Raw genomic sequence first — 26,772 nt, 5'->3', positions numbered from 1 at the left:
GGATTTGTAATTATAATCCCCTATTAAATTCTGATGTTGGTAAATTGTGTTCTCCCTCTCATTTTTTTTTCCTTTGATCAGTTTTACTAGGAGTTTATACATTTTATTGATCTTTTCAAGGAGCCAACTTTTTGCTTTGTTTTCTTTGACCTTTTCTATTTTACTGTTTTTGCTCATTATTATTTTAATTTACTTGTCTTTTTTTCTGGCTTCTTAAGGTAAAACAGTATGTCATTGGTTTTAAATCTTTCTTTTTTTAAAAAATATAAGCATTTAAATCTATGGATTTATCTTTTTTTAATTTTTTTTTTTAACGTTTATTTATTTTTGAGACAGAGAGAGACAGAGCATGAATGGGGTAGGGACAGAGAGAGAGGGAGACACAGAATCGGAAGCAGGCTCCAGGCTCTGAGCCATCAGCCCAGAGCCCGACGTGGGGCTCAAACTCACGGACTGCGAGATTGTGACCTGAGCTGAAGTCGGACGCTTAACCGACTGAGCCACCCAGGCGCCCCTGGATTTATCTTACATCACAGCTTAGTTTTGTCCTACAAGTTTTGATGAAATGTGTTTTCATTGTTATTTAATGTAAAATGTTTTCTAACTTCCCTTGGGATTTGTTCTTTTAACCATGGGTTATTTAGAAGAAGGCTGCTTAATTTACAAATATATAGGGGTTTTTAGATATGTTAGTGTTTTGATTTCAGTTTAATGTTTGATTGTATTTACAGAAGATATTCTATAAACGTTTCAGTCATCTGGAATTTTTTGTTATTTAAAAAAATTTTTTTATGGTCCACCATATGGTCTATCTTGATTTTTCTGCTGTTGTGGGTGTAGTTTTGTTTTTTTTTTTTATAAATGTCTGGTCAGGATGGGTGATGGTGAGTCATATCTTCTGTAACTTTACTGATTTTTTTCTTTAGTTCTATCAATTACTGAGAGAGAAGTAAAATCTCCCAACTATGTGAATTTCTGTTCCTTTATTCTATTTTGCTTTATATATTTTGAAGCTCTGTTGTTAGATGCATCCAGATTTGTATCATCTTCTGGATATATTGCATCTTTTATCCTTACGAAATGTCCATCTTTTTCTGTCTTGAAATTCAGTGTGTCTGATATTAATATAACCACTACAGATTTTTCTGATTAAAGTTTACATCTTCTATCTTTTTAAAATGTTATTTTACATTTAGCTTATCTGTGTGTTATATTTAAACCGTCTGTCTTGTAGATAGCATAGTTTTAGGTCTGGTTCTGTTTTTTTTTTTTTTTTTTTCTCCTCTTTATCTCATTTGACAGTCTTTACCTTTTAATTGGGGGTGTTTAGACCATACATATTTGTTAATGTAATTATTGATATGATTGAATTTAGGTCTACTGTTTTTTTATTTATTCTCTGTTTGTCCTATTTAAAAATTTTTTTCTCTCTTCATATCTGGTATATTTTTGCCTTCTATTGGGTTGATTGAATTTTTTTTAGTATTTCATCTAAATCCCTCTGTCAGTGTGCATTCTCAGTGGAGGGGAGGATATCTCCCCCAAGGGGGTAATCATTGGTTCTGGGGGAAGGTGCAAAAAACTCAGATATTTATAGTCATTTGTGCCTTTCAAGTGGGACACATTATATAAACATATACAGCATATCTGTGGTATTAAAATTTCATGTGGGAGGCTAGAGCAGTTAGGGAAAAAAAAGACTAAAAAGGCTTGTTAGGTGGGCCATAATGGAAAAAACTGAACTTCTCTGTAATCTTACATTACTTAATGGTTATTGTAGGGCAGTGGTTTTCAGCTAGGGTTATTTTACTCCCCTGGGGACATTTGACAATGTCTGGAGACATTTTTGGTTGTCATGACTTGGGGTGGGTGTGCTATTGGCATCTAGTAGGTAGAGGCCAGGGATGTTGCTAAGTGTTCTGTAATGTATAGGACAGTTTTCCTCAAACAGAAAATCTTCTACTCCAAAATGCACTAGTGCTGAGGTTGAGAAACCCTGCTGTTGGGATTATAATATGCATTCCTAATTTATCACATTATATACTGGGTTAATATTTTACTGCATTATGTAAAATAGAACACCCTTGAAATACTGTAGTTACATTTACCTCTCCTCTGAGTGCCTTGTGCTGCTGTATCTCATATATAGCAGATATAAATATGTTGTAAACCATGTGATACAATGTTTGAATTTTTGTTTTATGTCCTTTTTATGTCTTTTAAAGAAGAGCAGGATAAATATAGTCTTTTATATGTACTTAATTTGCAGTGTTTCTTTCTTTCTATAGATTTGAGTTTCTGTCTGATATTATTTTCCTTTAGCTTGAAGAGCTTTCTTCAGCATTTCTTTTAGAGCAAATCTGTTGGTGACCAGTACACTCATATTTTTGTTTATTTTAAAATATTTTCGGGGCACCTGGGTGGCTCAGTCGGTTGAGCTTCCGACTTTGGCTCAGGTCATGATCTCACGGTCCGTGAGTTCGAGCCCCACGTCGGGCTCTGTGCTGACAGCTCAGAGCCTGGAGCCTGTTTCAGACTCTGTCTCCCTCTCTCTCTGACCCTCCCCCATTCATGCTCTGTATCTCTCTGTCTCAAAAATAAATAAACATTAAAAAAATTTTTTTTAATATTTTCATTTGTTTTATTTTTGAAGGATTTTTTTTATTGTATATAGAATTATGATTTGTGAGTTTGTTTCTTTCCTCGCTTTAAAGATGTCCATTCATTTTCTTCTACTTTCCCTTGTTTCTGATAAGTCAGCTATTACGTTGTGTTGTTACCTGTATACAACATATCATTTTCTGTGACTACCTGCGAGATTTTTCTAGCCTTGATTTCAGCACTTTGATGATGTGCCTAGGTGTTTTCTTTGTATGTATCCTATTTTGGAATTACTGGATTTTTGTTGTTTTTCATCTATAAATTTATGTTTTTACCAAACTTGGGAAGTTGCATTGGCCATTATTTCTAAAGAACATTTTCTATGCTGTTCTCTGGAATAGTTGTTTTTTATATTTTATACAGAGTTTATAATTTTATGTATGGCAAAATTAGTCTAAGTCACCCTGCAACTACTGGAAGTGGAACTCTGATAGGTATATATGCTGTAATGTGTGGATATACAAATTTGTTAAAGTTTTACCATTCACTTTGTTTTGTTATTGCTCATAACAAATTATGTGGAGTAGAAATTTCATCTACATTGATATTTGAGGAAACTGATGATTTCTGTTTTTGAATTAAAATTTTTTTTTTAAGTTTTATATATTTTGAGAGAGAGAGCACGAGCAGGGGAGGGGCAGAGAGAGAGGGAGAGAGAGCATCTCAAGCAGGCTCCACACTGTCAGCACAGAGCCTGATATAGGGCTTGAACTCACGAACTGTGAGATCATGACCTGAGCTGAAATCAAGAGTTGGACTCTTAACCGACTGAGCCACCTAGGCACCTCAGAAACTGATGGTTTCAACCATCTGAGTTCCAGACACCTGGAAACATAGCTGAACTTTTTTTTCCCAACTGAATTTATAGAATTTTAAAATAGAAGAGACTTTAGAAGTCACCTAGTCTTATATCCATTTATCTTTACAGAAGACAAGTCATTTTTCGAGTTAGGGGCTTAGTCCGGACCAGTAGCTGAAATTTCTTTATTGCCAATTTTATGATGCTTCATCTTTTGTTTATTTCTTGACACTCAGACGTGTTTTGGAGTTCTTTTTTAAAAAGTCTGTTATTAGTATGTGCTGAGAGAGGGGCTCAGAACAGTTGCACAGGAGGAGAGTTTAAAACCCTGTGAGAATGGAAAAAGGGGAGTATCTTACATCTGGTGGAATCCTTATGCCATTTGAGTGGTATCACTTACCTCTCTGTGTCGCAGTGGGGACTACAGGGAAGCTGTATCTCTAGAATTTACTGTGTTACCTCCTTGGAGAAACTATTTTTATATTCTTTGACATGGATAAACTTTCTTTAATTATCTGTTCACATTCTGTAATCAATTGCGTTATCTTACTGGAATGATTAACCGTGCACATACCAATGTGCTTTCTTTTATGTATGTTGATGCTTAACGCCAGTTTTTCTACTTTTTTTCCCCTGCATCCTTGTCAATAAAAATGTTCTAAGTATTTCAAATATAAATTCTAATATAATCTCAGTTTTTTCCCAGTTCACAGTCTTACAAAGTTGGAATGATTTCTCTTGTCTGTGTATTACATCACTTTGCTCCCTTGTGGCTTTATATTGACTAGTTATCACATAGACCCTTTATTTCTCTTTGTCTGTTGTCAACTCCCCTGAGGGCAGGAACTGTGTCTAATACAACTACATTTTGCATATTGGTTCTGCGAGTACTTTGAATGTAGGAGGCTCTTAGTCTTTGAGTGAATGAGGAAGAAAACAGTTTTTAGAAGTTCCAGCAGCTGGGGCACCTGGGTGGCTCAGTTGGTTAAGTGTTCGACTCTTGGTTTTGGATCAGGTCATGATCTCATGGTTTTTGAGTTCAGGCCCCATGTTGGACTCTGCACTGACAGTGCGGAGCCCACTTGGGATTCTCTCTCTCTCTCTCTCTGCTCCTCCCCTGTGCGCTCTCTCTCTCTCTTAAAATAAATAAATACATTTAAATAAGAAAAGGTCCAGTAACAGTGTGTCACAGATTGCAGGGCAAGGAACTAGAATTGGGACAGCTGGGGCAAGTCAGGGAACACAAAATAGATCACAATTATGAAAGCAGCCTATAATCTAGGATAGGGTTTTGGTAAGGGCGGGGCTGGCATTCTAGATCAGGTTGTATATCTGTCAAGTTGTTTGTAGGAAAATGGAGCTAATAGGGTAGGAATTGCTAGAACTGACTGAATGTTCTATGCACAGGACTCTGATAGTCCCAGAATGGTTTAGCATATAAGACGCCTAAATCAGGTAAGTGAGAACAGAGTAGTGGTCATAGTTCTGGAACACTTATCCATATTTTACTCTTAGAACCACAAAGTACTTCTGAGTTCATGACACGTAACTTTTCCGGCCTGGAAGAATCTTTGGTACTGCGTTGCTGATGGATCATTGATCTCTGATATTGTGGGTAACTAAAATCTCACTGTATAGGACGTAACTGATTATTTAACAGCTGTGAGTAGTAGGGGTCTTTGTTTTGCCCTCCTGAGCAATCTAGAACAAGTTCTGTTTTCCGTGAGACAGGCCTTCCAATATGTCAGGATTGCTGTGATACCTTCCCTAAAATGTTTTTAAGCAAACTGTTCTTTTCTTTTAACTTGTTCATTGTATGACATGTTTCTAGCCCTCACACATAGTTTTGGTGTCCTGCTGTGGAAATATCTCAGTTTGTCAATGTCTTTCTTAAAATGTGGTCGCCAGAGTGAACCTAATACTGCAGGTGTGGTCAGTGCAGCGAAGAGCACAGCAGGACTGTTCCCCACAGCACGGCACGGGAGGGCCGTGATTGCCCTTCAAGGCCACAGCTGGTTTTTTCAGTTTTAATTTTTTTTTAAGTTTTTATTTACTTACTAGAGAGAGAGAGAGAGAAAGTTTGCAAGTGTATCAGCAGGAGAGAGAGAGAGAGAGAGAGGGAGAGAGAGAATCTCAAGTAGGCTCTGCACTGAGAGTGCTTGAATTGAGCAAACCCTGAGATCATGACCTCAGCTGAAACCAAGAGTCGGACACTTAACTGACTGAGCCACCCAGGCACCTCTTTAGTTTTAACTTTTAAAGGAACTTTTATTATGTTTTGTTTATGCAGACCATTTACATATGCCAATTTGTTGTCCACATGTTACCAATTTTCATTCCTGTCACTAGTATGTAAAAGTTTCTGCTTTCTCTTGCCATAATTATCACTTGTATTATCTTTTTAATTTTAGGCATCATATTGCTGTTTTATTTTGCATTTATTAGTTACTCTGAGGCTTAACTTTGTTGTTAATGCTTTTAGCCATTTTTTCTTCAAATGAATTACTTGTTTCTTATCCTTAATCAATTTTATGGTATGAGGCTTATGTCTTCTTTATTAAAATTTTTTTTAACGTTTATTTATTTTTGAGAGAGAGAGTGAGACAGAGCATGAGAGGGGGAGGGCCAGAGAGAGGGAGACACAGAATCCAAAGCAGGCTCCGGGCTCTGAACTGTCAGCACAGAGCCTGACGTGGGGCTCAGACCACGGACTGTGAGAATATGACCTGAACCGAAGTTGGACGCCCAACTGACTGAGCCACCCAGGTGCCCCTATGAGGCTTATGTCTTTAGTCAATTTTATAAATTTGATATGTTCTTATTATTTGTAAGAGCTTTTTTGTATTCAGAATACCATTATTTTATTTATCAATTTCTTGTTACAAATATTTTCCTGGTTTGAGTATATCTTTTAACTCTATGGTTTTGTCACGTATAAGTTTTTAATTGTTATATAGTTTAGTATATCAGACTTTTCCCTTCCGAGGAGGCCATTGAGGTCACACTTAGATACTCTTGCCCTGTTTTCTTCGAGCATCATTATGATTAAAACAATTTGTATTATCTACATAATACATTAGTTCCTCTTGTAAAAGGTCCAAGCAGTATGTAATAGAGTATGATATGGTTCCTCCACTCCCAATTTCCTTCTTAGAAATAACTGCCGTCAAGTGTGATGTCCTGCTATAAAACCAACATTTTTCTGAAAACAGGTAAGACTGAGAAAGATACATGTCAAACTATGGGTAGTATTTGTCTCTTGTCAGGAGATTGGAATTCAAGAGATTAGGTGGGGGACAGGAAGAGGGAAAATTAAAGAAATGAGACTTTTACACTTTATTCTGTATAAACATTTGGATCTTTTATCTCACTTTGCGTAAATGACATCATAATCACTTAACAGTATGTCTTAGAGATTTGTCTACACCCTTGCAACATGGTCACTCAGAAAATTTGAAAAAATGACCAATTTGATGTAACTTGCTTTTAGTGAATCTGTTCTTCTCATCCATCTACTTTTCTCATTTTTAAGTACGCAGGTACTGTCAGTTTAGCCCAATGGTCAAGAGGATGGAATTTAACTTCAGATCTTGGCTTTGCCATTTACTAGTGACTATGGGCAGAAATCTTAATATGCCTTAGATTTCTCATGTGTAAAATGGTGCTGATAATAGGTGGTTTAAGACTCCGAGATCATAATGTTTGATTAGCTCTTATCCCAGTGCATGGGACATACTAAAAAATTAATAGACAGTAGCGGTTATTTAATAATCTGTTATAGGTCCTAATGCTGAATTTCACATCACATTTAGTAATTGTTAGTGTTTAGGCTCATCTATTGTTTTCCTCTGTAAAAACAATAAAGATACTTGCCCTTTTCAGGGTTTTTTTTTTTTTTTTTTTTTTTAATCCCTTCTGGTGCTCTGCATTTCTTAGAGATAATTGATGCTAACTGGAACTCAGAGTGGTAAGTCACTTAGTGTCTTCTCAGCACCTCTGGGCATCAATGTTTGCATTATGATGGTTCTCTTTTGAGAAGACAAGTGTAAAAGAGGAGTTAATCAGTATTCCTTTCCTGTTGCCCGGCCTGAGTGCTATACTCTCTTCCTCTGGCTTCATCTTTTGTAATTTTGAAATTCGTGTTGGCCTGTAACTATGTTTTCCAATTCATTGAGGATTACGAGTTCTGTTTTCTGTATTTGTTCTTTGTTATGCTTGTCTTTCCCAACACTTTTTCTGATGTTGAGTGAAGTAGGGCTTAAAGCAACAAGTACATACATTTTTTTCTTCCTCACTCAGGGTTGGGTAAGGTCAAATGATAATGATATTTTAATCTTGTGCTTGAATTTTATGACTAAAACTGCTTGCCATATAAGAACACTAACTTTGTTATCTTAATGGTTGGACACAAAGACATTTCTATCCAAAATTCATCGATCAAGAAATAGAACTTAAGTGTATTTTTTAGCTTTATAATATCAAGCAATACAAAAACTGAAAATGAAAATAACAGTAATAAGAATTGGGAAGAAGGTTGAAGGGGAACTCAGTTTTTCACCTTCATAGTGGGAAGTCAGTTGATGTGGTTACAGGTGATAAATCAAGAGACAGAGGCATAATACTGAAAATATTAAAAGTGGCTATTGTTGTGAAGTGGAATAGAGAGTGAGGCTGTGTGTGCACGCACGTGTGTGCATGTGTGTGCCTGTGCAGGGGAATGGTGGAAGGGATTCTTTCTTATGCTATTGAACTATTGTTGCTTGGTGTATGTGTCCATTAACAATAATAAATTATACCTTGCATGATCTCAATTGATGAAAATAAAATACAGTTTTGTATATCAATGTATGTTTTAAAAAATTGATTGGAAGGAACTATACCAAATATTATCTCTTGGTAGTGAGTTTTTTTTCCTTCATTATATTTTTCTGTATTCTGTGAGATTTCTAAAGTGAATATCTTACTTTGATAGTTTAGAAGAACATTATTGAAGGAAAACTATCTAGGACCTCCTGGATTTAATTTGTCACTTGGCATCAGTATGCTGTTTTTTATTTAGATAAGTACTGTAACTTTTTTTTTTTAATTAAAGGAATTGTACACCATATTCTCTAAATGTTTGTAAATGTATTAGTAAGGCAGGCATTCTGCTAAAAATAACAGAAAACCCAGCCAACAGTAACAAAACAAAGACTGGTTTATTTTTTTCACTTAAGAAGGGTAAAGGTGAGCAGTTCCTAGTTGTTTAGCAAATAAAGATGAAATCATCAGAGATTCAAGCTCTCTCTGCTGCTTCACCTTTGGCTTGTTGGCTTTTCGTGCTACAGTTGTTGCTGTAAGGTTTCAAGATGGCTGTGCTAACAAGCATTACATTTCTGTTCAGGGAAGACGGATGCGAGTGTCAGCCACACTGTCCCTTTTATTAGGAAACTAGCAGCTTTCTCAGAGCTCACTATCAGACTTCCTTTTATGTTGTGGTGCCCAGAACTGGGTTATGTGTCCCCATAGCTGCGAGAAAGCTAGTATCTGTCTTTCAGTCTGTGTAGGGAGAGGTGACAAGGGTGAGGGGGACTGGGAGTTGACTCTGCGTTAGCCAACAGTGTCTTCCACCACGAGTTGTGATTATACAGTTACAGTGCGTGTACTTGAGTTCCCAGACAGATTTCTAGGAGAGACAGCAGCCTTCCTAGAGGTTAGACTGAGGATTTGGCATATGAGCATTCTCTAAAATGCACCCCTGTGGAGGTTATTCTAAAACGGGGCCATTTTGTCTGATTTTGGGAGTACTAGTCTTGTGCTCCTTTTCGTCTTTTGAGATGATTGTGAGTTAGGGAGTAGGTCGGTAAAATGCTCCCCAGTTTGACTTTATTTTTCTTATAAATTCCAAATTTCAGTTTCTATCCAGGATTCTAAGGATTGTGAGTTTTTAGTGTATCAGGTACATTATGTAAGGTTTTCATTTTTGTTTTTAAGTCTTTGAGTATGCAATGAAACTGGTAGTCACAGGTTTTATAGCTGATGATTTCAGCTCTACCAACCCAAATAGTACTGCGTCAGCCCCAAATACCCAGATTACACTGGTCAAGATATTAGGTCTTACATTTACTTGGGTTTTTCCCATGGCATGTATTGTAATGGGTATTACCCCTTATTTTCTTATTCCTTTGTCATGGACTTATTAAAAAAATTTTTCAAAATACAGATGTGTACAGTTGCCATTGTGATGTTTATGGGTTTCAGCATTAAAATGGTGCTGAGTACTCTTAAATGTAGAGAACAAACTGAAGGTTGCTGGACGGATTGTGGGTAGGGGATGGGCTAAATGGGCAAGGGGCATTAAGGAGGACACTTGTTGGGATGAGCACTGGGTGTTATATGTAGGGATATAATGACTTCAGGAATCTACTATAATTGTACTATATGCTAACTAACTTGGATGTAAATGAAAAAAAAAATGAAATAAAAAAATAAAAAATGGTGCTGAGTAAAATGTGTTACTATCAAATTAGACTTATTTATAAAAGTTTAGGATTTAATAGTAGTGTTTATCAATGAATTGGTAAACTTTAACCTTAGGTTTGTCTTACCAGTAAACCAGGGATATTTATTTAGTCCTAACCCATTTTTTTCTTAGTCCAAAAAGATATTACTCACTTTTGCTCTTGCGGAGTGAAAAATTGTCCTTGAAACGGAAATGATCATACTCATTTCTAGTACTTGGATAAACTGATGTCTTTATTTGATTAGAGAGACATGTGTGCTGGAGACTGGGGAGAGGATATAAAGATGAAGAAACAGGTCACCTGTCCTCATGGAGTCCAGAGTGTCAGTGGGGGTAAAAGGTGAATTTCCTCATCTGTGAAGTGGGGATAATGCCAGTTTTTACCTACCTCTTGATGGTCGTTGTGAGGCTTGAGTGAGGGAAATCATGTGAAAGGTGTAGAATTATACTGGTAAGTGCTCCAGAAGTGTTAGCTGCTATTACTGTTATTATCACAAAACAGAGATTTGCACAGAGTGCTTTGGGAGCGCAGACTAGGTAGGGATTGAGTTTCTGGAAAGGTTGGGGAAGTGTCAGATTTTTACCTGCCCTCAATGCCTTGTTCATCTTTGCCACTCTAATGCCTACTGCCTGGTAAGCCCTCAAAAACTGCTGATGAATGAATTGATCAGAGAATGAGAATACACTTACATGGGTGGAATTTTCTTAAAGCATCTTAAAGTAGATACAAAATTGTAAAATACGAAAATGTGATACTAAAATTTCCATGCCTGACTTAATCCTGGGATAGAATTTAGAATATTTTTTCGAGTAAGTAAATAATAGAAAGTAATTTCAGACATAGAAAGGCTATTACTTTCAACCAGGCTTTTGAAACAAGCTGGGTTTTCAGACAGTCTAAGAATATTTTCTAGCAAGGACTTAGGATACAGGTGTCTTTTGCTGCGGGGTCCAGCTTTGTCCATATATTTTGGCAGTATCGTGTTGTTTTAGATCTGTTTTGTGACATCAGTTATCTGCTGTTGTGGAACAGACCACCCAGCACTTAGTGGCTTAAACCATCAATGGTTTATTATTTTTCATGATTTTATGGTTTGATTTGGAAGTTCTTCTAGTGATCTCACTCAGAATCACTCCTGTGGCTGCATTTGAAGGCTAAACTGGGAGATCCAAGAAAGCCTTTCCCCCAAATTTGGGTCCTTGGTTCAGTGTTGGCTGGGGCTTAGTTCTCCCCCACATCACCCTTTTCCCACAGAGTGCCCTGCACTCTTGAGAGTGTATGGCTGCCTTCTGAGGGTGGGAGACACCGGCCTCCCAAAGGCTAATTCCAGAGCTGGCACAGCATTTGCTTTATTCACATTTTATTGGTCTCAAACAAGTCACAAGATCAGCTTAGAATCAAGGGGAGAAATAGAGTCCATTTCTTGATGGAAAGAAATAGAGACCTTTTCTTTTTTATTTATTTATTTATTTATTTATTTATTTATTTATTTATTTATTTTTAATTTTTTTTTTTCAACGTTTATTTATTTTTGGGACAGAGAGAGACAGAGCATGAACGGGGGAGGGGCAGAGAGAGAGGGAGACACAGAATCGGAAACAGGCTCCAGGCTCTGAGCCATCAGCCCAGAGCCTGACGCGGGGCTCGAACTCCTGGACCGCGAGATCGTGACCTGGCTGAAGTCGGACGCTTAACCGACTGCGCCACCCAGGCGCCCTGAGACCTTTTCTTAATGGAAAGAATGACAAAGAATTTGTGGTCCTCTGTAATCTGCAGTAGAGACATAGTGCCTTACTAACTTTGGATATTTATCCTCTGTATTTATCATTTCTTCCATTCTGTTTTATCTATTTTCTTCTTTCGTTCCCAGTGGGTTTTTTTTCCTAAAGATTTTATTTTTAAGCACTCTCCACACCCAAAGTGGGGCTCAAACCCACAACCCTGAGATCAGGATCCACACACTCTGCCAACTGAGCCAGCCAAGCGCACCCCCTCCCTCCAGTGAATTTTTATAGTTTGTCTTCAAACTGTTTGATTCAAGTTTCCATTCATTAACACAAAATTACTTTTCCACCCAGTGTGGATGTTAGTTCTGCCCTTGTATTTTCCTGTATTTTAGTTATCTCCCTTTTCTTTGTATCTTTGAACTTTAATTTTATGCAGTCTATTATTATTTTTTAGTCATGACATAAGTCATAGGTGTGGTGGTAGGACCAGAGGTAGTGTCAGAAGCAGTGGGGTAGTGTCTTCTGTGCTGTGTCACTGACATTAGGAGCCTGAGTCTTTGGTTTAGTGGTCCGGTGGAAGATGACCAGATAGCCCCTTTGCATCCAGACGGTCTTCAGCTTTTGCTAAATCACTACTGAGTTTTTACATAAGTGGTTATAAAAATGGTTTCAGCAGGTTACCCATAAAACTGTAGTGAAATTATGAATTGCTCAAGTTCTGTAATTTAAAACATGAAAGATAAGCTGTTGATAGGCCACTTTAAAAAGCAGTTCTTCAACCTGGTGCTTAACTTGGAAAAGCATTATCCAGAGCCATGTAAGGGTGGAGTGGCCACTGAGCTCCTTTTCACACCAAGAATATAGAATCATAGTCTAAAGTATATTATGAAGTTGTCAACCATGTGAATAAACTGTCTTGGAATAAAACCCAGTTCAATTAGAGCCTTTTGATGCCTTCTCCATGCTAACTATGTTGCCTGTAGCCTCATGAGAGGTCCTATTTCAGAACCACCAGGCTAAGCTACTCTTGCTCTGTTGAATTTGTGCAGTAAAGTGCTGATTTGGGGGTAGTTCGTTGCGTAGCAGTTGATAATACAGATTTTGTAAGGGATGGTTTTGTTTTGTCAAAGATTTGGAGGCAATTAGTGAAAGCCTGAAGAGCCTTAGAATAGACTGTCAGTGAAGCTTGAGGGGCTTTGGATGGGCCGTGGGTGAGAATGCAAGGAACAGTGGAAAAAATGTTAGTGGAAATGTGAGGAAGGAAATCCTTGTTCTGTAGTGGCAGAGAGTTTAGCAGTCCAGTTGCTAACATGTAAAAGGAGAGACAAAAACTAAAGGAAGTACTATTAAACAAAAAGGAGCAAGGAACTGTTGAGCTTGGAAACATCTGGCCTCTTTTCCATGACCAGGACCACTAAAATTAAGAAATAGATTCTGGGGAAGATCAAATATGGGACATTTGCAGGAGAACATGATCCACAAGTGAAGCTGAAGATGTGACTTTAAAATCCTTTAGGACCTCAGCAAGATCCAAGGTGTTCCCTCAGAGAATTCTAGTCCAACAATTAGGGGTTCTGAGCACATTTGGAGAGCTGGCCCTCAGCTGTCCCCGCAGAGGGGCTTGAAGAGATTTGTGGCTGTGGCCTTTGTCTCAGAATGGAGTGAACTGTCCAAAGATGCACGGGAGATCCACAGACTTTTTTCTCTTCTTCTGTCTCCCTCTCTCTTTTCTCTAAAGACCATCGAATTGGCAGAACCACTGTTGACTCGGCCTGAAGGGGCCACAGACAGTACAGATGGAGGGCAGCCTTTTGATCGCTGAACCTCTGGAGATAGGAAGTGCACTGAGAGCACAACATCGTGTCACACGTGGGCCCTCCTCTCTGCGAAGGAAAGGATGACTCAGAAAGCAGAACCAAGACCGTGGAGGGCAGACCCTCATCAGGAGCTGCCTGGGCCCCCCTCGATTTCAGAATTGCTATGAGCCAGTAACAGCCAGCCACCTCCTTCCTTACCCCTTTCTGAGCAGCGCTGCTGTGGTAGTTTCTCTTTGCCTCTTGCCCCATTGGTCCTGAGTTCCTGACTCACAGGAACCGTGGATAATAAAGACTGATTGTGAAAGTCCTAAGTCTTGTGGCATCCTGCCATTCAGTGGTACAAGGCGAATGTGGTGACAGGTTGAAGTCGCAAGGCTGAGAAGGCAACTGCCCAGAGATGGCAGGCGGTGGGACGGGGGTTGGGCACCAGCTCAAGAGAAGGAGGGTCCAGTCCTTCACGCAGGGGAAGGGGCTGGTCGACTCATGGGGCGGCAGGCTGGCACTGGACGAACGTGCAGACTCAGGAATGTTCACAAATGCATGTTTTCTTTAAAAAAAAAAAAAATTAATGTTTATTTTTGACAGAGAGAGACAGAGCATGAGTGGGGGAGGGGCAGAGAGAGAGGGAGACACAGAATCTGAAGCAGGCTCCAGGCTCTGAGCTGTCAGCACAGAGCCTGACGCGGGGCTTGAACTCACAGACCGCGAGATCACGACCTGAGCTGAAGTCAGACGCTCAACCGACTGAGCCACCCAGGCGCCCCACAAATGCGTGTTTTCTTAAATATTGGAGAAAGGAGTTATCTGACCAGTAATTATTACCAAGAACTACAGAGGGTTACTTGTCAAATGAGGAAAACATTTCTCTGCTTATCTTACATGTAATCATTTACTGTTGTTTCGTTGTCACCAAAGTTACATCTACATAGCCTGTCTTCTCAGAGGTCACTTCACGTATTTTGAAACGTATTTAAAAGGAATAAATGTTAGATACAGTAGGGCTCTAACCTCAGCTCTGACCTCTTCTTATCTTTAGTGACTGGAAAGAAAAGGAGGGCACATTCACTCCTAACTTCTTATCTTGGAAACTTCAAGTATACCGAAGAGCTGAAAGTATAGTGTTCACAAGCATGTTAGCAGCCTTAATGTTTTGCCACATTTATTTCTTCCCAGCTTTATTGAGGTACACTTGACAAAACTATGTATTTAAGCTGTGCAGTGCGACGTTTTGATGCGCTTATCCATTGTGAGACCGTTAGTGCACCATGCTAGTTAACGCATCTAACACCTGGCATAGTTAACACTTTTCCTCCTGCTTTTTTCTTCTTTTTCTTTATTTTTGGTTGAACCACTTGAAAGGGAGTTGCAGGTATTATTCTGTCTGTGAGTCCTTTTAGCCCTGATCCCCAAGAATGAGGTGTTCGCAACTACAATACCATTAACACAGCTAAGAAATTAATGCTTTCAGTAATCCCATCTAGTACAATAGTCCCAAAAAAACTTAAACATTTTTAAAAATCTGCGGTGCAGGGGCCCCTGGGTGACTCCGTCGGTTAAGCATTTGACTTTGGCTCAGGTCATGATCTTCTGGTTCATGGGTTTGAGCCCCGTGTTGGGCTCTGTGCTGACAGCTCGGAGCCTGGAGCCTGCTTCGGATTCTGTGTCTCCCTTTCTCTCTGCCCCTCTCCGACTCGTGCTCTGTCTCGCTCTCTCTCAAAAATAAATAAACATAATTTTTTTTTTTTTTAAATCTACGGTGCATACTATTTACTTAGTTGTATCTCTGGCCCATTTCATTCTGGAATAATAATAATACGACATTTATATTTCTGTGAAATTGATTCTAAGTTTTTTGAGGGTTTTATGCCTCAGGTTGCCTTATAGAACGTCCCCCGTTCTGGATTTGTCTAATATTCCTCACTATTAGATTCACGTTGAACTTTTTTGGGTGAGAATACCACATAGGTGATGTATACTTGATCAAGAAGGTGACTTCTGGATCTCTTCACTATAAAGATGGGTTTTTCCCATTTGTAAATCTGTGGGTCATAGTTCCCAACAACCCTTCACTTGTTTAAATTTCCATTGATGATACTTGCCTGAATCAATTTTTACATTATGAATTGTAGAGAAATTGCTTATTTTATTAAAATTTTTAAATGTTTATTTTTGAGGGGGAGAGAGGGATACAGAGAGAGAGAGAGAGAGAGAGAGAGAGAGAGAACCAGCTGGGGAAGGGCAGGGAGAGAGGGAGATACAGATTCCAAAGCAGGCTGCAGGCACGGAGTCCAACATGGGTCTTGAACTCATGGATTGGGAGATCATGACCTGAGCCGAAGCTGGATACTTAACTGACTGAGCCATCCAGGCACCCCGAGAAATTGCTTTTTTTTTTTTTTTTTTTTAACGTTTTTTTTTTTTTTTTTATTTATTTTTGAGACAGAGAGAGACAGAGCATGAACGGGGGAGGGTCAGAGAGAGAGGGAGACACAGAATCGGAAGCAGGCTCCAGGCTCTGAGCCATCAGCCCAGAGCCTGACGCGGGGCTTGAACTCACTGACCGCGAGATTGTGACCTGGCTGAAGTCGGACGCTTAACCGACTGCGCCACCCAGGCGCCCCTAATGTCCATTTGTATTTGCAAGGAAAGAACACACTGTTGCTTTTTCTTTTAAAAATAAATATATTATTTGGGCTAGAATTTAAAGATATTTATTGTCTTAATTCCATGTATTTTTTTTCTTAATGACTGATTTTGAGAGGACTTAGTTTAAAACAATAAGTTGATAACAGATCAGATAGTTCTTAGAATTGCTAACAGTGAGGCTCATCAACAGTCGTGCAATATTTACTGAATGCCTGGTAGGGTGCGAGGAATCACACCATATAGTATAATATGCTTAACATTAAAAATTATAGCTCTCAAGTACTTATCCAGTTGAGAAGATAAGACAATATGCATGTAAAAATGGGATAATGTTCACAGCAGAAAATCATAAATGCCAAATTACTGGTGTAGTCAGTAAATGCTTTCAGTGTTCAGAGGGCGATCACTTTGAACTTTGATGCGGGCAAAGCAGTGTAGGTATATGAAGTGTTTTAAGATGTTACTGACATTCTGAACCTCGGCCTTTCAAGCATGTTTTCCAGTCAATATCATGTGCCTGCTGTGTTCTAGCAACCAGAAAAAGGATAAAGCATGTCCCTTGCCCCTGAAATGATTATTGAGTGAGATGAAATCACAGGAATGTATACTGTCTCTGATCATAAAAGCACTCTAATCAAACTGTCTCTTCAGCGTTGTGGCTGTGTAGAGGTGAGACCTGAGACTTCGTGTTGCTTTGGAGAGGGGTGTGGGTGTGTGACCGAGAAGGCTTCATGGGGGAAGTGGCATTTGACTCTGATAGGATGTTTTGGGAGAATGGAAGAATATTGGGCCCACCGGCCCAGAGGTGACTGTGTGCGCCATGGTTTTAGAGAGACTAGTGATGCCATTCTCAGCCAGGTCAGGAGGGGTCCTGATGTGAGAAGGTGGGACAGACATGGTTATTCAGCCTTTCGTGTGTGTGTGTGTGTGTGTGTGTGTGTGTGTGTGTGTGTGTGTGTGTATCTGTAAATAGTTTTTCTCATATAGGAGAACAACACAGTTAGATTTTAATGGTAGGTGCAATTTTGCAGAAAAAGTATATGGGAAGATGAGCAGTGGACCGAAGAAGCAGCTCAGGAAACACTTCCTCTCATAACAAGTGGGGAGTGGGAGGGGAAAGAGACTCTTCAGGCACTTACCAAAGGAGTGATTTATTAGGAAGAGAGCTAAAATAGGAAGGTCACAGCCAATACACAAGACATTTTACGAGAGGATCATTGATGTCATGAGCAGCAGAGTCTGCAGAGGGAATGAAACAGAAAAAGGCCATTGGATTGGGTAGTCCAAGAATGTTCTTAATACAGTTTCAGTGATTTCGGGGGGCGGGGTGCAGTATGGAAGCCAGATTTCTGGGGAGTAAGGGGTATCAGATTAAAGCCATTTGCTTGAAAAATTTGGCAGCGAAAGTAGAGGAGGAATAAATAAGATGAGGACAGCTTGGTCAGGGGCAGTGTTGTATGTGTATGATGGCAGAGGGGAACTTGGTAGTGGGGCGGGAGATCCTGCAGTTGACCGAGACAGTTGTTGCTGAACAGGAGCAGAGGGTGGGAGGGGGTGAGAACTTGGGAGGAAGGGTTACTCTTGGAAAGGAGGAGGGGCGATCATCAGTCTAGAGGGAAGAAGTGAGTGTGAGGGGAGAGCAGAGAGAAGGAAGGATAATTATGGAAGAAGGAACTTGTGTGTGGTGGCTAGAATGTTCTCTGGATTTGGAGAGTGCAGAATCGTCTTGGTTTTAGACCTTCCTTCTCTGTTCACGTACCCCAGGAGCCTGCACGGACAAAGCCCCTACCCACCCGGCGTATTCTGAAGTTGGCGAATAGCATGGCAGCTAACGGGCAGAGAGTAGACACGTAGTATTTCCTACCCTTAGAATAATGTTGATGAAAAAAAAAATTGAACACCAGATACTCTAATATTATCCTAAAATGCAATTACTGTTATTCTATAAGGATTTAAAATCACCTTATTTAGGAAGAAAATGTATTCACTGTGTTTAGAAGTTTTGTTAGTATATACATTTAAAAGCATGTCTTAAGTAGAAAAAATTATTGATCAAATTTTCAAATGTTTAAAATTTTGCAGCATGTTATTATTTTTTTACCTGAGGACTTTTCTCTAGGAGGATACTGCGTCAAGACTTTAAGAAGTTTAAGCAAAAAGAACCCCACACAAGTTTACACAATGAAGGGAACATTAAAAGATGGGGTGAAATTAATAAGATCATGTAAATGGTGAATCCAGGCTGGACTGATTTCAGGTGTGCCTGAATCCAGGGAACCTGGTGATGACGTCAGGCATCCTCTCTCAGGCTTCATTCTGCTCTGTTTCCAGCTGGGATGGTCTCATTTTCAAGGAGGTTTCTGCTTGGTAGCAGGTCTGTGGTTCCTGGTGGCTCCAGGGTGGCAGCGTTGGGGCTCACCATCCAAAAGGAAGGTAGGCTTCTCCCAGGAGCCATGTGATAAAACCAAGACTGGATTCTGTTGGTGTCGTTTTTCCATCCCCAGTTATCAGTGTAGCCAGGAGGATAGCAGCCACTGCTAGTGGAGAGCCTGGGTTGTAGGATCATTTCTTGAAGAAGGTCACCATGATTGTGGGAGGGATGGTGGCTCTAAAATTTTGGCACGTTTCCTTCCAGTCTTACACACACATATGTATGTATGTGCGTGTATATATTTGTGCTATAACAAACCAAGTTGTCTAATGAAAGCCTTATGTTGAAATCAGATTTCTTAGGGAAGAATCAGCCTTTGATTGCTTATATAAATGAGGCTTACCAGCTTTTTTAGTTTATGGTTTCATAAAAAGATACTCTAGAAGCTTTTTCTTTTTTAGAAGGAAAAGTGTTTTCCACGTCACGTATCACAATATTTTTATGTCTCCACAAAAATGCAGCAGGTGTCCATGGGTCAGTTTTAGTAGCAACAAACACAAACACAAAAAAACAAAACAACTGTCACAACACACACACACACACACACACACACACCCTGGGTTTCTAGTTGGGATTATTGAAAGTGTTATGATGGACACAAAAGTGTAGCTGGCTTTGGAGTCTGCAGTTGTGGGCTTTTAGAGATCATTGGGAGGATTCAAGATAATTCTGCAGGACGCCATATGTAGTGCTAGGCTTCTTGTAGGTGCTTGATAAGTGAAAGCTGTCATTATCATTCTTATTGGTAAGCATTGATCTTTTGTGACGCCGAAAAGCATTGGGTGTGAATCTGACAGAAGTCCCGGGTTTCCGTGTTCGCTCTTTCAGTGACCAGCTCTGTGCAACCAACATATAAAAGTACTTGGTGTCACTGAGGCTGTAAGACGGAGAGGTTGTTAGAGATCTCGTCTAGCTCTGAAGTCCTATTTTTTTTTTTTAATTTTTTTTTCAACGTTTATTTATTTTTGGGACAGAGAGAGACAGAGCATGAACGGGGGAGGGGCAGAGAGAGAGGGAGACACAGAATCGGAAACAGGCTCCAGGCTCTGAGCCATCAGCCCAGAGCCCGACGCGGGGCTCGAACTCCCGGACCGCGAGATCGTGACCTGGCTGAAGTCGGACGCTTAACCGGCTGCGCCACCCAGGCGCCCCTGAAGTCCTATTTTTGATGGAGTAATTTGGGTTACAGAAAAATGTTAAGGAGGAGGAATCTTGGTATACTGTAAAGAAAATTAATGATCCTCGTTTTGGTGTTAGACAGATTTGGGTCTGAATTTCAAGTCCTCTGCTCACCAGCTGTGTAAACTTGGACAAATTGCTAAACCTGTGCCCTCATGTAAAGAATGGCAACAGTAATAATACGGCAGTGTAGTTCACGGATAGAAAAGCATTTATCTTCAGTAACATTTTACTTTGATTAGAATCTGTAAATTTCCTTCCAGCTCCAAAGTTTGATATGTGGAATTATTTGTGCTTGAATATTTACTTATTCCATTTTCTCTGAGAGATTCCAGCAAGGAAGATTATTTTAAGTCACAAGCGTGTAGTTATAAATGTATGGTTATAAATGCGACCTTTCTCACAGCTGCGTTATGCCTTTCGATGTGCTGCCCTTTGAGACCACATGGTGTAGAGTTCATGTGGGCGGTTTCGTAACAGGATTTGAGCACTTAATGGTTCATTGCCTTACCAGTAGTTGGGCTTGGTGGTGGATTGTGTTGGAATTTGCCTCATAAAATTGTGCCAGCAAAAAAGAGGTGAGCAAACTTACAGAAAATAAAGTCTTGGTCAGGCAGTTGGAAATAAGTTGTGGACATGAGATCTACTAAAATTCCCACGACCAAGACGGATGTCACTTAAAGGTGACACCTAATTAACCTAAAGGTTATTGTGAGGATCAAAGGCAATGATGTGTAGTTGGCTCTGGAGCGTAGTATTTTCCTTCTGCATTGGCTACGACTGTTGTTATTTTTATCTTCTAGGAAGATTTTTCCTCTTGGATTACCAAGCCACGTTTAGTCCAGAGTAGACCCAGTGGAACAACCAATGCAATTCTTATCCAAGGGTTCTAACGGAACCCTCTATCAGAAAAAGCTGAGGAAGCTCACCTAAAACCCCAAACTAGACTTTTACTTTCTTTCTGATATAGCTTTAGTTTTTGAAATCATTTTTGTGAGAAGTGTTTCTGGTATTCATTCATTCACCAGATACGTAGTACTCATTAAGGGCTAGGTCCTGAGGAAAAGAGCACTGCTTATAGGTAGGTACATATTTTATATTAAAAAAAAAAGCCAGTTGCTCATTTAAATTTTATTTCATAAAAACTTTGTAGTTGCAAAATAAAATTAATTGGAGCTATAAAGTCAAATAAGGCACATTAGTATACCAGTGACTTTTGGGTAGAAACTAGATGGTAGTACCTTGTTTACCTTTAATTTGGTGCTTCTGAAACTTTTTTTGACCTGCTCTACCCTTTCCCCCCATTGAACCCACTTTCAGAAATAATAGCCTATAAGTAGGTTTGTTTAATGGGAAGTGAACAATATTAGGTTAGCTGTATAATTGTAGGACAGAAACTGTCGCCTGTCAACAGTATTTTGTGGTGCATCTTAGGCTGATTGGGTGACTCTGTCCTGGTTTATGCCTGTTGCTCCAGTGTGGTTATTAATAGTCTCTTTATATCTCAGAGTGCCCTGGTTTGGATGATAAATGATGCGGTCCCTCCCATAGCTAACACTTTTGGATCACGTATGTGCCAGGCAGCATTCTGAGCGTTTGATGTATACTAATTCAGTTCTCACGACATCCTGAGAGTGTTTTGTCCTTTTTTTTTTTTTTAGCATGTGAGTAAACTGAGGCACAGAGAAGTTAAGTCTTCACGTTACACACCTAATTAGTAGTGGCCAGGATTCAAACACAGGCAGGTGCATCTGGTCCTGAAGAGTATGCTTCTAACTGCCATGCTGGGCTGGTGTAGACATGCATGCTCAGTGAGCACACCTATGGGAAGTTCAAGGGTAGCACCCTGGGGAGTGCGGACATTGAAGAGTCAGTGAAGGGCATGGAGACTTGGAAATAAGGCAGAAAGTAGGAGCTGAGAGGAATGAACTGTAAGTTACATGAAGTAGAATTTGGTGAAGTTTTCTTTTTTCCTCTGGGAATTGTCCTCATCTCCTTTTAACTGCAAAGGGATGGTTTTCTTCTCACTTTAAAAAAAAAATTTTTTTTAACATTTACTTATTTTTGAGAGAGAGACAGAGTGTGAGTGGGGTCGGGGCAGAGAGAGAGAGGGAGACACAGAATCCAAAGCAGACTCCAGGCTCCGAGCTGTCAGCACAGATCCCCATGCAGGGCTCAAACTCACGAACCATGAGATCGTGACGTGAGCTAAAGTCGGACACTTAACCAACTGAGCCACCCAGGCGCCCCTCGTTTTCACTTTTAATTAGTGTCCAGAAGTACCAGTTTTCCCTTGAAATATAATAAAAGAGCATTTATTTAAAGCAATTTGTTTATGTGTATTTTGCTTTAAATTTGGGGATATCTTCTTTTTCCTTTAGTAGCAGAAATCAGACTTTTGAAAAAGCCCTTTATTTTTTGTAAATGTTTGTTTATTTTTGAGAGAGCACACCCAAGTGGGTGAGGGGCAGAGAGAGAGGGAGACACAGAATCTGAAGCAGGCTCCAGGCTCTGAGCTGTCAGCACAGGGGCCGACGCGGGGCTCAAACTCACAAACTGCGAGATCATGATCTGAGCCAAAGTCGGGCGCCCAGCTGACTTAGCCACCCAGGTGCCCCTAAAAGAAGCCCTGTAAAACCTATCCCAACTTATTTATGACATTTTCTTCAGAGACCAAGAAGTTAATTTTAGGACATGTATGGAATTTTTTTTACTACCCTATCTCCAGACTTCAGTGTTGACCTTGTATTTCCTCCTCATTTCACGTGGACTCCAACTTAAGTATGCCCCTCCCCGATGCCCTCTGGAAGTCAAAGAATGCTAAATTATATTATTCCTTCGTTGAGTAGTGATTTCTAAAACTGAATTTGCTTATTAATAAGTCTACAACTGTAGGTAACAGTGTGATTTTTATAACCAAACCTTTAAGATAAATGTGTAATTCTCAGAATTTTAGCTGTGAATGTCCAGTGAAATTGAACCAAACCAAACCATTACATAGGTAGTATATACGTGTATGTATATATACATACATATATATATAAGCATTCAGTTAGATTCCGCAATCACTGATTGAAGTACTTTTATGGTTAACTTTCCTGCTTTGTACTTAGGGATTAAAAAGATTGAGGAAACCTGTGTCCTGTGTGTTCTTCTCCCTCCCTTTCTTCCCTCTCCACCCCTCCCCTGTGTCCTTTCTTCTCACCCTCCCACAAAGCTTCCCTGAGTGTCTGCTATGTGCTGGAGCCTGTGGACTTGGGCAGGTCAAGATGAATATGTAGTGTGTGCCTTCAAGTAACTTGTGCCTTAGGGAGACAGACTGACCCTTGAGTCAGCTCAGACAAGTATCATCAGTGTTGGAGCCAGGTTCACACCTAGACCTGTCCGCTGTCCTTTAAGGACGAGCAGAATCTAAGTCACATGGAAGGGGCAGGGAACTGGAACAGACAGGAAATCCATGGTGAGTATCCGGGGAGCTCACAATGGCTGTTGAGTGGGCCACTCCTGTGTGAAGGGATTGACAGCCATGTTAGGTACCCTGAGTTGAGGGTTAAGGAATCAACGGGAAGTGAGAAAGCATTCTTCCAGGAAGCTTGATGCGGTGAAGTGGGGGGATAGATAAGATTGTAGGTTGAGTGTGCAGTACGATGAAGTGAATATTTTTTATAACGAGAGGCACATACATTTGCTGTCTAGGAGGGAGCTACAGAAATGGCAAGGTGAGATTTAAAGACAGGAGAGGGAAGATAATAGAACAGATTCCTGTGGGAATTTAGATACTTTCAAGAACATAAGTGGAAAAGGGGTTGGTTGTTTTTTTTCCTAACTCAACATTTGAATTACATGATAAAATAGATTGTTAAACATCTTTATGATGTGAAAGCTCTTCTAGTGAGGCCTACATGCTTACATTTGAAAAGAGTTATGTTAAAGGAAGAATATTGCCATGTCATCAGGAATTCCTGTTGGGAAATAACTAGAAACTCCTCTTTTATCCACACCTTTCCCATTGGTCAATCCCTAGTCAAAAGCACATGAGTCTCCACTTAGAACAGAATATCTGTTTTAGGGGTCGGATGTGTCCAACTGTTTAGACTAGCTAGGGAGAGGGGTCCTATTTGGGTCATAAATAGCAGATTTTCTGTTTTTATAAATCAGTGTTTGAGAATTCAACGATCTCATTCAGTCGGTCTAGTGGGGCCCAGAAACCAATTACTTCATTTATCTACCAGATGTTTACTGAGAGCTTTCCTGCTATTCTTATCACTGTGACACACAGGTGATGTTAGAAGGCGGCTCCAGTGTCCGCTGTCTTATTGGAGGGCAGAGGTAATAAACAATTACTGAAATAAAGAAGATAATTTCAGATAGCTATATGTGCTGCCAAGAGGGTAAATCATAGGATGTACTAGAGAGTTACCCTGGCCGGGGAGAAAGAGAACTTTGCATAGGGTGATCTTGGAAGGGGCTTTTGAAGAGGTAGCTTTGTCTGAGTATTGCTTAAAAAAATTTTTTTTTAAATTGTGGTAAAATATACATGAGGAAATTTACCATTTTAACCATTTTTTAGGCATCCAGTTTGGTGGTAATCGGTCCAGTCACAGTATGTTATGCAGCCATCACCACCACCCATCTCCACAACTTTTTTCCTCTTGTACAACTGAACATTGGTAACCCTTTAAAAGTAACTCTGTTCCCCTCCGAATGAGATGACAGCAGGAGATAGAAATTGCTGTATTTTGTTTTGAAATGAGGAAGCAGACGGATGGGCGACAGCGGAATTAGCAGAGCAGACCGGTCTGTAAGTGCACAGTACTTGCAAGAAGTGTAAGTAATACTGTGTCCTGAAGCTTCCCAGAGGCTCGGCGTTGGGAGCCTGCAGACCCTAAGGGAGGCAGGGTCCGAAGTGGAGCTGAGAACAGGGATCGGTCAGAAAATCTGTATGCTACAGGTGGGCTCCTTAGGTTCTCTCCTTGAGGACACTATGTAGATAGGTGACTGTCCACCACCAGCTTGTGGCCTCGGGAGGCCAAGATTTATTCTTTATAAAATTAACATGATAAAATATGAAACTGAAGAAGTGCCTGCATTCTGAAACCAGGGGCAGGGGGTGGCCGAATGACTTAAAAACAGGAAGATTCGGGGAAATCTGTATCTGAATTGTGGAACTCTGAGCCTGTTTTCTCTGCTCTCCCTGCAGAACTCCACAGTCAAGACTGTCCTGCTCATCTCCTGCAGAAAACTGACATATCTTCAGATACTGATAAGCTCACTCCCAGAGCCCCCTTAAATGAGTGCTACCAGTTGACAAGCCCCATTTCCTCACACAGATCTTTCAGTCAATTTTTTTGTCAGAACCTCATTCTTAAATATAAATTAACATTCCAAGACCACGGGACCTTTGGGGAAAGCCCCCATAAGGAAAGAGAGGTCAAAATAAGCCAACAGAAATAAAGAAGTGGAGGATGGAATGGTACTTGGGGTATTGGGGAAAAGACAGGGATCAAGAGAAAACCTAAAAAACATCCACCCCTCTAGTAGTAGTATGAGAGAAAATAGATTCTTCTCTTCCCACTAAAATGATGGAGAAAGCCAAAGCATATATCCATCAGGGTAAAGAGAACTAAATGAGGGAGGACAGCAAACCGAAGATGCCAACTAAAGGCTGGAAGCGGACAACCTGATGCGTGAGCGGTAACCGACTTAGTAGCAGGGCTGAGAAAGTGGAAACGGAGTCCTAGAAAATGGGTAGTTGTTGTGAAACCAGAAATTGGTCTTCCCTTTAATTCTGATGTGCTTTGCCCTGTTTGGACTACTTACTAGTTCTTACTTTTTGAGTACTGTGCCCTTTCCCAGTTGGAGCTGTGAATGAGCTGTCCACCAGTAGAGACATCAGAATTACTGAAATGCAGTGCCTGTTTGCGTGTGGTTCTCCCAAGTGCACTCTTGCATCCTTGTCCTTACTGCTCGTGAACCGACATCTCATAGAAGTGGACAGCTGATGCTTTTCTGGGTGCCAGTGCCAGCGGGGTTAAAAAGGATGCAGAAAAGAGAATAGAAGCAATATTTAACCTAAGAGTGTGCTCTGCATTTTGTTTGTAAAGTAGTTGTTTAAAACTTGGTACTTCCTTTAGGAATAATTAAAACATAATTGTTGAATTCATCAGCAAGACTTTTCATCAGCAAGTAGATGGGCCTTGGTGGGTTCTCTCGGAGAGCTCCCAGTGTTGTGGAACATTTTCCTATGAAAAAATCCTTTTTTTGTGTGGTCAAGTGACTATGGGCTTGGAGTCGGGCAGACTTGAATTCAAAGCCTGCCTCTGTCATTTTTCTGCTGCGTAATGTTGGGTGAATTATTTAATGTTTCCGAGTCCCAGTAGCCTGAGACTCTGGGTAACTCCGAGGGTAGTTGTGATGATCAGGTGAAATTCAAGTCGATCAAGCACTCAGCCTCTCTCTTGGACCCTGTAAGGTCAGTACGTGTTCGTTTCCTTCACTTACACCTTTTCTGTGGAATGAGTTAAGAGGGACCATTATTTTTCTAGGACTTCAGGGAAGTGCAGATCAATTGAAGGTGTACAACATTTTCAGAATGCAATTCCTGTGTTTTAACGTTTTGCCTCATTTATTTGCAACATGTGTTCCTTGTCATTTGATAGATTTGCTCTGGTGATGCTGTAGAAAGAGCTTGGGAATGGGCCTCGGGAGGTCCGGGGTCTGGTTCACCTCCTTTTCTCTTGCTAACTGGATGAATGATGTGGTGGTGTGTGTTACTTCCCGACTTTGGGTCCTGTTCCTGATCTGCAAAATGGAAGTGTTTTATGGGTTACAAGATGATTTCTGAAATGTTTGTTTCTGTGCTAAGATGGGATCCTGAGACCTGTAAAGCTGTAGGTGTCTTTGTGTGACCTGGGTTTTATGGAGTGTTGAGGCTTGGGATACATTGATTGTTATAAACTTGGTTTATGTGTGTGGAGGACTTGAGGTGATTGGACATTACTAGACTAAT

General features: G+C 40.2%; 1 protein-coding gene and 1 long non-coding RNA gene across 4 annotated transcripts in view; one reads left to right on the top strand and one right to left on the bottom strand.

The window, feature by feature from the left end:
- AKT3 (AKT serine/threonine kinase 3) overlaps nucleotides 1-26,772 on the top strand; it is a 308,341-nt gene that overhangs the window by 18,740 nt on the left and 262,829 nt on the right. The gene's annotated exons all lie outside the window — the stretch shown is intronic.
- On the bottom strand, nucleotides 466-12,030 carry LOC123585223. The gene is made up of 3 exons (XR_006705985.1): nucleotides 11,687-12,030; nucleotides 10,653-11,407; nucleotides 466-514 (listed from the first exon to the last, which is right to left on the bottom strand). It is a non-coding gene; the product is annotated as an uncharacterized LOC123585223 (long non-coding RNA).

The sequence above is a fragment of the Leopardus geoffroyi genome, chromosome C3, assembly GCF_018350155.1.
Source record: "Leopardus geoffroyi isolate Oge1 chromosome C3, O.geoffroyi_Oge1_pat1.0, whole genome shotgun sequence".
In the NCBI taxonomy this organism is placed as follows: Eukaryota; Metazoa; Chordata; class Mammalia; order Carnivora; family Felidae; genus Leopardus; species Leopardus geoffroyi.
The sequence above is the reverse complement of the archived record's forward strand: the minus strand, read 5'-3'. Positions and strand labels throughout refer to the sequence as shown.